The sequence below is a fragment of the Bos indicus genome, chromosome 9, assembly GCF_029378745.1.
Source record: "Bos indicus isolate NIAB-ARS_2022 breed Sahiwal x Tharparkar chromosome 9, NIAB-ARS_B.indTharparkar_mat_pri_1.0, whole genome shotgun sequence".
Classification (NCBI taxonomy): Eukaryota; Metazoa; Chordata; class Mammalia; order Artiodactyla; family Bovidae; genus Bos; species Bos indicus.
Genome location: NC_091768.1, coordinates 32002065 through 32016020, shown reverse-complemented (window position 1 = coordinate 32016020; position 13956 = coordinate 32002065). Strand labels below are relative to the sequence as shown.

The 13956-nt window shown below is 36.3% G+C and overlaps 1 protein-coding gene across 1 annotated transcript in view; it reads right to left on the bottom strand.

Moving 5' to 3' along the window:
- Window positions 1–13956, bottom strand: part of MAN1A1 (mannosidase alpha class 1A member 1) — a 173135-nt gene that overhangs the window by 86391 nt on the left and 72788 nt on the right. The gene's annotated exons all lie outside the window — the stretch shown is intronic.

Below are 13956 nucleotides of genomic sequence, written 5' to 3'. Positions count from 1 at the left end.
ACGCAGTAGACCCACAGAATCAAGATGCAAAGGAAACGGAGTCAAGTTCATTTAACATTAAACAAAAGCAACCCACAAGAGTCAGACATGACTTAGTGACTAAACAACAACAAACAACAACACAGTGGGTTGAAACTTGACGTGAGAACAGTAGTAGTTCAGTTGCTAAGTCGTGTCCGACTCCTGCAACCCCACGGACCGTAGGCTACCAAGCTCCTCTGTCCATGGTATTCTCCAGGTAAGAATACTGGAGTGGTTTGCCATTTCCTGCTCCAGGGGATCTTCCTAATCCAGGGATCGAACCCAGGTCTTCTGCACTGCAGGCAGATTCTTCACCAACTGAGCTATGAGAGAAACCCAACATGAGAATAGATACATGTGTATGTGTGGCTGAGTTTCTTCACTGTTCACCTCAAGTTATCACAACATTGTTAACTGGCTACACCACAACACAAAATAAAAAGTTCAAAAGAAAAGCCAAAAAAAACCAAAAATACTTGACATCTATGTCAAAAATTTCATCTGTAACAAAACAGTAAGAGTGGGACATTCTTCAGTCACTTATAAGGCAGTACTGTTGAAGACAAAAGACTGAGAATCCTAGGAAAAAACAAACGTCTCTTTTCAGTTCAGTTCAGTTGCTCAGTCGTGTCCAACTCTTTGCAACTCCATGAATCGCAGCACGCCAGGCCTCCCTGTCCATCACCAACTCCCGGAGTTCACTCAGACTCCCGTCCATGGAGTCAGTGATGCCATCCAGCCATCTCATCCTCTGTTGTCTCCTTTTCCTCCTGCCCCCATCCCTCCCAGCATCAGAGTCTTTTCCAATGAGTCAATCCTTCGCATGAGGTGGCCAAAGTACTGGAGTTTCAGCTTTAGCATAATTCCTTCCAAAGAAATCCCAGGACTGATATCCTTCAGAATGGACTGGTTGGATCTCCTCACAGTCCAAGGGACTCTCAAGAGTCTTCTCCAACACCACAGTTCAAAAGCATCAATTCTTTGGCGCTCAGCTTTCTTCACAGTCCAACTCTTACATCCATACATGTCCACAGGAAAAACCATAGCCTTGACTAGATGGACCTTTGTTGGCAAAGTAATGTCTCTGCTTTTCAATATGCTATCTAGGTTGGTCATAACTTTCCTTCCAAGGAGCAAGGTCTTTTAATTTCATGGCTGCAGTCACCATCTGCAGTGATTTTGGAGCCCCCCAAAATAAAGTCTGACACTGTTTTCACTGTTTCCCCATCTATTTCCCATGAAGTGATGGGACCAGATGCCATGATCTTCGTTTTCTGAATGCTGAGCTTTAAGCCAACTTTTTCACTCTCCTCTTTCATTTTCATCAAGAGGCTTTGTAGTTCCTCTTCACTTTCCTGCCATAAGGGTGGTGTATTCTGCATATCTGAGGTGATTGATATTTCTCCCGGCAATCTTGATTCCAGCTTGTGCTTCTTCCAGCCCAGCGTTTCTCATGATGTACTCTGCATATAAGTTAAATAAGCAGGGTGACAATATACAGCCTTGACGTACTCCTTTTCCTGTTTGGAACCAGTCTGTTGTTCCATGTCCAGTTCTAACTGTTGCTTCCTGACTGATCTGCATATAGGTTTCTCAAGAGGCAGGTCAGGTGGGCTGATATGCCCATCTCTTTCAGAATTTTCCACAGTTTATTGTGATCCACACAGTCAAAGGCTTTGGCATAGTCAATAAAGCAGAAGTAGATGTTTTTCTGGAACTCTCTTGCTTTTTTGATGATCCAGCGGATGTTGGCAATTTGATCTCTGGTTCCTCTGCCTTTTCTAAAACTAGTTTGAACATCTGGAAGTTCACGGTTCACATATTGCTGAAGCCTGGCTTGGAGAATTTTGAGCACCACTTTACTAGCATGTGAGATGAGTGCAATTGTGCGGTAGTTTGAACATTCTTTGGCATTGCCTTTCTTTGGGATTCGAATGAAAACTGACCTTTTCCAGTCCTGTGGTTACTGCTGAGTTTTCCAAATTTGCTGGCATATTGAGTGCAACACTTTCACAGTATCATCATTCAGGATTTGAAATAGCTCAATTGGAATTCCATCACCTCCACTAGCTTTGTTCGTAGTGATGCTTTCTAAGGCCCACTTGACTTCACATTCCAGGATGTCTGACTCTAGGTGACTCTTTTAAAGGGTTAGAAAACAGAAACTATTTCTTTTTTAGAGATAGACGAAGAAAAACAAAAATTCTGGCCAGGTCCAAAGATCTTGGACTTTGAGGAAATAAGCTTTCAAAAGGCTCTTAAAAAATCTTCATTATAAATTAGAGTAATGATAGAAATTAGTGTCACATATTCCACGGGGATTATGACAGGGTTCTTCTGTTTGCTTTATTCAACTAGAGTTGTCCCTAATATAAATGAAAACCCAAATAGCTTATGGTTCCTTTGATACGACGTTTGTCAGATTTCAGGAAAAAAGCTTTATTATAATTCTTTATCTTTACCAATTCTTTATCTACCAAATTAGGACACGGTTTCCTTACCAGTGCTGAAGGCCAAATTTGGATGTCTATTTTCTTAGTTGATTTTTTTAAAAAAGAGGAATCCTGTTAATTGCAAGGGGTCAGAGGTTCTCAAACCAGCAGCATTAGCATCACCTGGGAAAGGCAAATTAGCAGCCCTGCATTGAGATCTACAGAATCAGAAACTCTGATAGTGGGGCCCACAAATCTGCATTTTAATAAGGTTTCCTAGGAAATCTGATACATAGCACAGTTTAAGAAGCACTGACCTAGGTGAACTCAGGTAATTCAATAAGAATGGGAAATAAATTGATTGGAACGAATAATAAAAATATTTATTGCCATGGGTATGATGTACACTGTTTCTGTAGTGAACTAAGCAAAAAAACTTTAATAATCTTCAAGTTTAGCAAATAAAAGAGGTATTAGGCCATGTGATGCTGAATCTGCAGTTTAACAGCCAACTCTCCATTTGCTGCTTGCCTGATATTTAAGAGCAAATGGGACAGCCAATTCCTAAACGAATAGCAGTCATCGCGGCATAATTTCAGTCTTATGTGCTTGCCACTGTGGTTTAGGAGCTTATTTTACTGTTAAGTCATGTCTCTAAGTCACTTAATAGCATTAGAATGGAAAGATATGGTCAAATTTATGAGGCCAAGAATGAACCTCCTGTGAGTACTTTACACCACATTGAGAATCTAATTATTGGTTAACAACACAGCATTTATTAGTTTTCTCTCTCTTCATACAGACTCTGAGGCAAATCAGCACACAATAGTATTGTTTTAAAGAGCCATTTATATGTAAAATAGCTCTTGTATCTGTTTTTGGTAGTTCATAGGTTAAAAAAAATCCCCCTTTTAGGGTAAGACTGGTCATACAAGGTCAAACACGTTAGAAAACAATAAAACAACTATTTTCAACCATGAGAGCTATGCCAATACCATAGATTTGAAATCACATAATTGAAAAGTGTTTGTAAAATAAGGCACAGTATATGAACAACGGGAAGAAGATTTACGTTCAGCTTTCTTAAGATATATTTTGGGCTTTTTTTTCATTAAGGTTCTTAATAAGGAAATCAACAAGAAAGAAATGGAAACTAGTGGAACATATGTAAATATTTCTTGATGTCTAGATTCCTTAGAAAACCTGCAAAAGTTAAATATATAAATATTTTTAGGTTTCCTAAGGCCTTTCCAAAGGCTAGGCTTTACTTATCAACGATTGGTTAGAATGTAGAATTGGGGTGGAGGGATCAAACATACTGGGTTTGTGCTGGTTGAATAATTTCTTACATTTAAAACAATCACGATAAACATTTTTCACTAAAAAATACAAATACAGTTAAATAAAATAATCACACAGCTAATTATGATCATGGACCCCATGCATCTCAGTAGATCGCAAATCAGGTGTTTTAAGGCTACTCCTTTTCCTCATGAGTTGTTTTATTTCCTCCCCCCTTTTTTTCTTTTTTGCCTTCTTCCTCCTTTCCTAGATATCTTCCTCTTTTATAGCTCTTGCAATAATATATACTTACACTGTGAATCGATAACATTTCATGATAAAAAGAACATAAAGAGATTTCACCCCAACTACCTCTAACATGCTAACTGTAAGCAAATATGCAGACATAAATTATAAAATCTGAACAATGTGCTTTGTTTATATTTCTGTCCTGTAAGAAGTCATTTAAGTAGGATGAGAACCTCTGAGAAAACACATTTAGTAAGAACTCTCAAGTTCAGGGATGCTGAACTAGGATTGAGAAAGTTTAAGTAGGCTTTCAGCCATATGATTTCCCAAAGACTGATCTGCATAAATGATTTTGGCCAAGTAATAAACAGCTGATGCCTATGTAGAATTCACTATATTCCAGGGACTCTTCTGAATGTCTGCATTTACTAAGTTGCTCTATCCTTCCACAAGGCTTCTGAGGTGGGAAAGGTTATCATCCCTGATTATGTTCACACAATGCCAGCAAGAAGCAGAGAAACAGAGATTGGAATGCTACAGTCTGGTCCCAGAGTTTATGGTCTTGACCACTACTCCACACTGCTGAAACTAAATGTTGTTAACAATTCTGAACAAAAAGTAACATTTCTTGTAAAATGAGAAATGAATTAATTAAAAAATTGTTCAGTGTTCTCTATATATGTTATATCATAGTGAAAGTCATCAGTCGTGTCTATTTGCGACCCCATGGACTATATAGTCCATGGAATTCTCCAGGCCAGAATACTGGAGTGGGTAGCCTTTCCCTTTTCCAGAGGATCTTACAAACCCAGAGATCAAACCCAGGTCTCCAGCATTGTAGGTGGATTCTTTACCAGATGAGCCACAAGGGAAGCCCAAGAATACTTGAGTGGATAGCCTATCCCTTCTCTAACGAATCTTCCCAACCTAGGGATCAAACTGGGGTCTCCTGAATTGCAGGTGGATTCTTTACCAACTGAGTTATCAGAGAAGCCCTTATATCATAGTGCATCCTATTAAGTATATAATAAGTTTATGACTAGAAAATTTACTACCAAACCTAAAAGTGATAAATGAAAAACTGTTTTCAAGTTATTTGGATAATCTGTTTCATAAAGTAAAAAGATGAATGCTGTAAGTCAAAGTATCTGTTCAATCAGCACTTTAAGACAAGTATTATAGAATGAATATTTGTTGTTGTTATTTAGGAACCAAGTCATGTCCTACTCTTTGCAACCCCACAGACTGTAGCCCACCAGGCTCCTCTGTCCATGGGATTCTCCAGGCAAGAATACTGGAGTCTGTTGCCATTTCTTTCTCCAGGGGGTCTTCCCAACCCAAGCATTGAACCCGCCTACTGCATTGGCACGGAGAAGGCAATGGCACCCCACTCCAGTACTCTTGCCTGGAGAATCCCAGGGATGGGGGAGCCTGGTGGGCTGCCATCTATGGGGTTGCACGGAGTTGGACACGACTGAAGTGACTTAGCAGCAGCAGCACTGCATTGGCAGGAGGGTTCTTTAACACTGAGCCACCAGGGAAGCCCATATAGAACATTGACATGTACTTTACACTTGGATTAGGCTTGTTTTATATGTGAAATATGATCTTTAATGTATACACATCAAGCTAATGCAAATACATTAAATATTCTTTCAAATAAAGAATATTCTTTCAATTAAGAAAGAGATCCAAAATAGATCCCAAGATTCAAAATTGATTCCATCAAGCTTTGACTGTTCTGGGTAATCTCTTTTATTATTGATATGTTTTAAGCATATTTAAATTCCAAAGATACACAGAGGTGTATACATATCTTCCCACCCACAACATACATGCCTACAGAATGCATAACTAAAGACATACATCCTAGTAATTACCATCTAGGTCAAGAAACAGGGCTCTGTCAGCCCCACTAAAGGCCATCTACCTGTGTGCCTCGTCCCACCCATTACTCCTTCCCTCTCTCCAAAAGTAACCACATCCTGGCATTTATTCTTAACATTGATCAACCAAGAGTGCATCCTTAGACCCTATAGTCAGCCTTGCCCACTTAAAAAAAAAACAAACAAACTACTTAAAGGCCTCTTTTAAACCATAGGTTGCCTCTTTTCCCCTTTCATTTCTTTTAATTTACCTGGACAAATTTAAGTCATTGCAAACCTAGGAGCCTCACTCTGCACATCTATAGTGCAGTTCAATACATTCTTCTCACAGTGTTTCTGACAAATTACAAGCTGGGTCCAGGGACTTGGTTCCTTTGACAACGTTCTAGGTGATACATTCTTTTATCAGGAGGTTTGTATGTGGTTTGCTTTCCTTTTGAGAAGTCAGCAGCTTTGATAATCATGGCCTGGATCCATTAACTCATGAGGAGTTGTAAAAATGGGTGTGCCTTCACCTTTATCATTTCATTTTCATTTATTAACAGAAATAATTTTATTAAGACACTTGGCTTATCTACCACCTGGTTTCCTGTGATACAGTTCACACAGGAAAGCTAAGTCAAAGGCTTGGTTCTTTTTACCAATTTTCATGGTAATAAATTGCTTTCCTTTCATTCTTTGAAGGTGACCAATTGTTTTTGATTTTTAATATCATTAAGAACTTACAAACTTGAACATATCTGGTGGGTATTAATCTGTTCCATTTCTTATTTATACTGAAACTCAAAATGTCCATCTTTTGAAGGAGGGAGCCTCTTTTGAGTTGGCCCCTGTGTCCTTTTGCCATTACTCTCGTAATCTTTGTCCGTGTCTTTGTCACCTGGTTCGATGTTTCAGAATGATACTGCACGTGTTTTAGATTTCAGCCATTTCTCAGAAGCCCTGGTTAGTAAGGAATCAGAATTCAACACCCAGTCTGGGCATACTTCACTGTTTCCAGGCCTTTTCAGGGGATACACACACTTATTTATATATTTTAAGATAAAGTATCTCGTAAGTTCTTACCAATATTTTCAATTAAATTTCAGAGCTATGGTGTTTTTCTTTTTAACATTTTCATCATATAATTTACCCATTAAATTACACATTTCAGTGGCTTTAGTATAGTCATACTAAATTGATTCCCACAACAAATTTTAGAACATTTTTTATCACCCATCCTAAAGAAACACCATGTTCATTAGCAGTCACTCCTCATTTCCTCCAACCACTTCAGTCCTATGCAACCTCTAATCTACTTTCTGTCTCTATAGATTTGCCTACTTTTGACATTTCATAAAAATGGACTCATGATACACGCTCTTTGGCTGTCTGAAGCTTGTTGCTTGGTATATCCATCAGGAAGGGCTCTTGGAAGCAATACTTCCCAAGTTCCTGCATGAAGATAATAGTTTGTCAGTGCCCTTCACACCTGAAAAGTCAGTTTTGCTGGGTATAAACCCTTGTTTCTCATTCTTGCTACAGCTGCCAGAATTGCCTTTGAGTTTGTCATTAAAATGGGAGATTTGTTTATAACAAAAAGCAATCTGCATTCAAATTTTGCATAAGAAAGGAGTTAAGACTGTGGGTGTTCATAAGTAAAGAACCAGTGCATATTCCTCATTGTTTCTGTGTCTACAGCAGTTTATTGTTTTCCTTGCAGAGCTTCTCTAATTTTCAGCATCTCCCTTCCACTAACAACCAGCCAATTCATCTTCCATAGGACACAAGGTTTTTCCAGAGCATAAAGAGGCCAACTTTCCTATTTCTATTACACCCCCAGGTATTTACATATCTGGACAACCTAAGAAGCACAAATCTGTATTTCACCAGAAGGAGTTACTGAATTTATACCCCAAAACAAGAAGTTGTGAGTTATGAGGAGGAAACTTCTCCCACACACCCACTTCTCCAATTTACAACACTCTATGAACTTGAAAAATCCATGTTTCATAGTTCCAGAACACTGCATTTAGAGGATACTTAAAAGACATTTATTTCCCATTCCATAACAGCAAATTTATGAAAAAAAAATCTGAAAGTGATAAAATGGCTTGTTCAAGGTGAGGCAACCACTAAACAGGGTCTGAGAAGCCAGGATTCCAGAGTCTATGAGCAACGTTGCTTCCACTCCATATGAGCTACTTAAGCTCACTTGGTAGATGCCTCCAAGACAATGAATATTTCAAGTAGCCCCCTGTTTACAGATGGTTTACCTGTAGGCCCCAAATGTGGCAACTTTCCTGAGAAATACAATTTTAACTAATGAGAGCCTCAGATCATTACTCGGAAGTCTACTCCTATTATAGGGTCACAGGGAGTAGCTAATCCTCATAAATGGAAGGAGAGGCAGAGTTTTAGGGTGAGGAGAGAGTGAAGTGAAAGAAGACACTTGGCTTTTCATCACATCTATAAATTCTTCCAAACATTTTTTAAAAGTAAAGTATTTCAAAATATAGAAACTGCCAGTATCTGTGTACCCATAAGTAAGTTCTATCAATTCATATAGTCATATTTGCTTTGGATTTTAAAAAATAAAGGAAAATATTACAAATTTGAAATAGTTTCTAATTACCTTGGGTTTCCGTCATAAAGTGAGTTCTAGTTTTTGATTTGAGAAGTCTCACGAGTGTCTGGTAGTCTATACGCTCCCCTTTTTATAGTCACTTTCTTTATCTCACAGACAAGGTTTTCCTTTTTCCCTGGCTCATTACTGAACAGCTTTTCTCTTACTCTCTTCTTCAAGCAAGCATGCATGTTTTTGAAGTTTCTTAAGGATATTTACGCTGTAACAACAGGAAAAAGGCTCTCTGCTATGTCTTCCCTAATACCTTCTTTCAATTAGATCCTGTAGAGAAAGACAAAGTCACAGATTGAGCCAAATGCCTCAGTAGTTCCAGATTTCCTTCTATGTTAGTAATGAACACAAACTTTATTACTGAATCTATATTAATAATCACAAGTAATTCCACTCTTTTGACTTTTAAATGGTTGAGGATGGAAAATGCAAAGAGATTTTCCATGAATGTATTTTTTTTAAGAGTATGAAATACTGTACATACTATTTTGTATCACTTTAGACAGGCGTGTGTAACAAAAAAGTTTGTTACTATAATCAGCTTTTGTCTTTTTAAACTGCTCTTGAAAATATAAAGATTAAGGATTGATGACCAATCTGTTTACTTAAACTTTGTGTCACCTCCATTTCCATGTGAGCTGAGGATGATACTAACATCTAATAGATGTTGCTGTAAATAAACCCACCATCTGAAATGGAAATCTATAAATTGACTGTAAAGAAGGAAATTCAATTATCACTGAGTAAAGTCATTTTCTTTATGAAACAGATGTCAGAAAGGGAGAAAGGTGACTTTCAAGACTTCACAGGCTGGATTCTTATAAGAAAAGTTAAAAATATTCAAATTTTAAAAAAGGCTAGAACAACTGAATCCTGAGAAAGTCTAGGGGAAAAAGTTTGGTAAGGATTTTTTTCAAGTTTATTGCAATTTTCTTTTAATATTTTTCTGATCATAAGATTGCTACTAGTTCACTCTGAAAAATCTGATAAGAAAAACAAAAAGACATGGGAAAGATCATATAACAATTATAAGCAAATATTGTTTACATTTAAGAATAATTCCCTATGTAGTTATTCTATCTTTTTGTAGCTGAAAACAAACAAAAACACTACGTTCACAGATATAGAGAACAGAATAGTAGCTGCCAGAAATGGGTGAAGGGAATCAAAAACAATCATATACTTAGTAAATATTGTGTCTTGTTTTATTTATCAATATTTGTCTATGTCATCAAATAAATTAACAAGCATAAATTTTAATGGTTGCGCAACATGACATTATGTGAGCATTCCATGAACTGCTCCACCATTCTTTTACTGCTGGATATTGCAGACGTCTCTTCCTATTTTACTGTTTATATAAAATATATTCATTAACTGCTTTGGCATAATAAGATTACATTTTGGATTACTTCCTTTGGATAGATTCCCCAATGTTGAATAACTGGAATTAAATAAATACCTTTATAGTAAGGATCTTCTTCTATGCATAGTAGTTAATTGCTTTTTGGAGCAACCAAATCTAGTTACATTTCCTTCAGCAATGTTGAGCAAATTTTTATCCTATTCTCACCAAATTGGGTATTAACATGTTTTCAGTCTTTGCTAATTTGATAGGGAAGAAAGAGGGGGAGAAAGAAGTTGGAAGTGTTGCTACTTTATTGTGAGTGTTTATAAGGAGAATCAGTGATTATTCTGTATCTGTCTGGATATGTGGGTGGGGAGAAGGCATTGAACAGGTAAGCAAAACTAGAGGGAAGTGCATGCCAGGCAGTGGTGACATGAGACTGGCAATCTTTGAAAGCAGCAACTACCCATTTATCTGAGTACTAGCTAAACCCCATTATTTGAAGTAGCATCTTGAAATTCCATAATGGAATGAACTCCCAGGAAAAATTGGAGAAATGTCAGGTCCCTGGATCTAATCTTAGTTTAACTCAAGGGCCTGGTTTTGAGTCTTATCTTGTGACAACAGTTAACCTAATGGAAGGAAAACCTACTAGAAAATGGTTCACTGCATATCTTTAATGACTATGAGAAGTAGATATTTTAATCATTTTTTTGAAGTTACTTTTATGATATATGACAATAAATATGAGCTTTCCTTCTTCTCTTTGTCTAATATAAAAAGCAAATAGGCAATATTATTCCAAATTTTTATTCACAGTCAGGAGAAATTTATTAAAGTGCTCTCAACATATGGTAGATTTATGAGCTATTTCTAAGTTCTTTTTGGAATTCTCTAATTATATAAAAGCATTCCAATTGTATTGGTAAACCTTCACAATTTATGTGCTAATAAAGCCAAACTATTTTAATTTCATTTGAAATGACAATGTACTACCTTTTCCCCTCATATTTCTTTATCAAAAAATATGATTCAAAACTTGAAAGTAATTATTCTTTTTTCTAAATTGTATACATGTACATCATTCAGTGCTCTCAATTACTATGATTTTTAAAATATATTTTATTCTGAGGAAGAGGGTGAGAAAATGAAGAATAAAACCACAGAGAAGGAAATGAGAACGATAGCAACTCAAAGAACTATTTGGAAAAATTCAAGGACAAGTTTGTTTTGGAAAAAGACATGAATATGATGAATACATAATTTCAAATATGATTGGAATAATAAAAATCCGTTATAAACTCTTAAGTGTTACCATATCATAGCTTAGTTTTCATACATCAATTATTCCTTGTTGCTCAGAAAAGCAGAAGATTTCATGGGTTTCAGAAGATTGCAGCTGGCTCATTACATGTTGAACTGATAAGCAAGTAAATAAGAAAGGAAGACTGTGGTAACTCTGGATTTGGGAATAATATGTGGATAGGTCATTGTGCAGACGAATCAGGGTCTAATTCCAGTTCTCTCACTCACTATATGACTCAGGAATCAGCCAGTCAGGCCTTCAGTGTAGCTACAATATGGAGTTTATGAAATCTCTCCAGTATCGATACTGTGTACCTGGCATACAATAACCCTAAGATAATGGTCTTACTACCACCATTATTATCACTACCACTGTCCTCCTCCTCTTCTCTGTTCCAAAGAAAAGAGAAAAATCTACTATAAACTCTGAATTCTTAGGTTCTTCTGTTTAGAATGTTATTTTCTCCCAATCTTCAATGGTGTCATTCCAATCTGAGCTCCATTTCATGCTAAAGCAGTCCTTCTTGTCCCATCCATCTCTGTCACTCTTTATCCCATGATTGAATTGTATTTTCCTCATAGCACTTACTGTTATCTGACAGTATACTGTGAACTTGTTTCATATTTTATCTCACTAGAATGCACATTTCACGAGAACAGGGATTTCATCTAATTTGTGCATCACTGAATCCTCCAGATATAAGAACACACTTTGGCACATAATAGATGCTCAAAATTATCAGAGCTGGCACGTAGTATTTGCTGAATAAAGATGTGAATCAAAAGCAACTAAACATGTTAATAACTGCAAGCCTGACAAGATGAAAGAGCTTTAAAGTTCACTATATCTAATTCTTCAGAGTTAAACTCCAGGTTAATATTATTCCGGGCTTCCCTGGTAGCTCAGATGGTAACAAAAAGTCTAGTTATAAAGCACTATATAGTATTATATAGTTATAAAGACTAGATAGCAGAAACTCAACACACATACTATGGTTGTTATTTGAATTAATAGTTAAATCTAAATTGAATAATATATGTACTTTCTACCTGACCAGAGGAAGTTCATGAGACACAGTGGTTTAAAAAAAACAATATTTAATAATTTTAATACCAAGTGAGCTGTAAGAATTGAAACACAGAAGTTAGCAGCAATTTGTACATTAGAGTAATTGTGGTTATTATTATATCAAGAACTTAAATATGTTAAAATAATATTAAACAAATAAATGCATTAACCAAACGGAACTTAGAAGAAAAGGTGACAATCTCTTTTGCTTATCTGTTCTAACCCTAACTGTATACCTAATGGCATGAATGAAAAACAAAAGTGTTTATAACAAAGAGCTGTGAGAAAATTCTTGGGTTCTCTGCCCTATCATTAAATATCTTGGATTTCCTCATTTTGCAGGACCCTGGAATTAGTCATTATTTGTACTGCTCCAGAAGAATTGGATAACTCAAATTAAAATAAAGATCAATTATTAAGTTAAAAACAAACATTATCCTCAAGGCTTAGGTTCTCTTTATTAACAATGGAAAAGAATTTTCAGCTAAATTATAAGATGAACTTCCAAATGCAAAATTAATGGTGGTATATCCAGAGAAGGGCTTCTCAAGTGGTACTAGTGGTAAAGAACCCATCTGCCAAAGCAGGAGACATAAGAGATGTGGGTGTGATCCCTGGATTGGGATACATGAGCAGACCTCTCTAGGAGAAACACTTCATGATGTAGCAGAAATGGCTGCAGTTACTAGGATAGTTAACCCTAAAATCTGTCAATGAACTATCTTCTAAAATGTTTTAAAGAAAAAACTTTAAAGAAATACATAAAACTATACATCTGCATCATAAAGTGGTAACACAAGAAAGCTTTTTAAATGAAATCTTCAAAAGACTTACTTCACACTCACTTGCTATACACTGAATGTTTCCTCTCCTCCCAAAATTCAAATGTGCAATCCTAATCCCTAATGCGATGATAATTTGGAGATAGGTGGAGGCTTTTGGAGGTGGTTTATGTCTTGAGAATAGAGCCCCCTTGGATGAGATTAGTGCCTTTATAAAAGATACCCTAAAGAGCTCTCTCAACCTTTCTGCCATGTGAGGATGCATAGAGAAGACGGCCATCTATGAAACAAGAAGCTGGCCATCAGGAGACACCAAAATCTTCTGGCACCTCGATCTTGGATTTCCCAGCCATCATAACTATGAGAAATAAATGTTTCTTGTTTATAAGCCACCTAGTTTATGATAATCTATCATACCATTATAGCAGCATGAATAGACTAAAGGAAATTCAAAATGAATTCACATCATTACAATTAAATTTACTATAGTTATCACAGACAAAATTTCATCTAGTTATAGCTGAAAAGAAATAGCTTAGCATAGGTACATAGTTGCATTAAATCTAACTAGTTAATATGCATTTGTTTACATTTCTACTGCCAACTCCAATCATCTGTACTAACTTAAGGCTCTACAGTCATGAATGTTTATCCAACAACCATATACTTAAATTTCATACTGCATGAATATTCTTCTCCTTTTTGTTTAAGTAGTGACCTTTGTTCAGTACACATTTCCATATGGATTTATAAATATTATGTAAAGTGTTTATATCTTAGGAAATTTAAAAATAGGTTCACTGATGCTTGGAAGGTTTTTTTCTTTTTAAGACCAGTTATGTTTTTCAATTAAAATACATTGCACAGGAAGCCATGCAGATAGTTTCTGGCAAAATCTCCTTAGTCACTCATCCTTGTGATGTCATCCTGGATTATGACATCACTCAAAACTGCCCTATTTTTTAC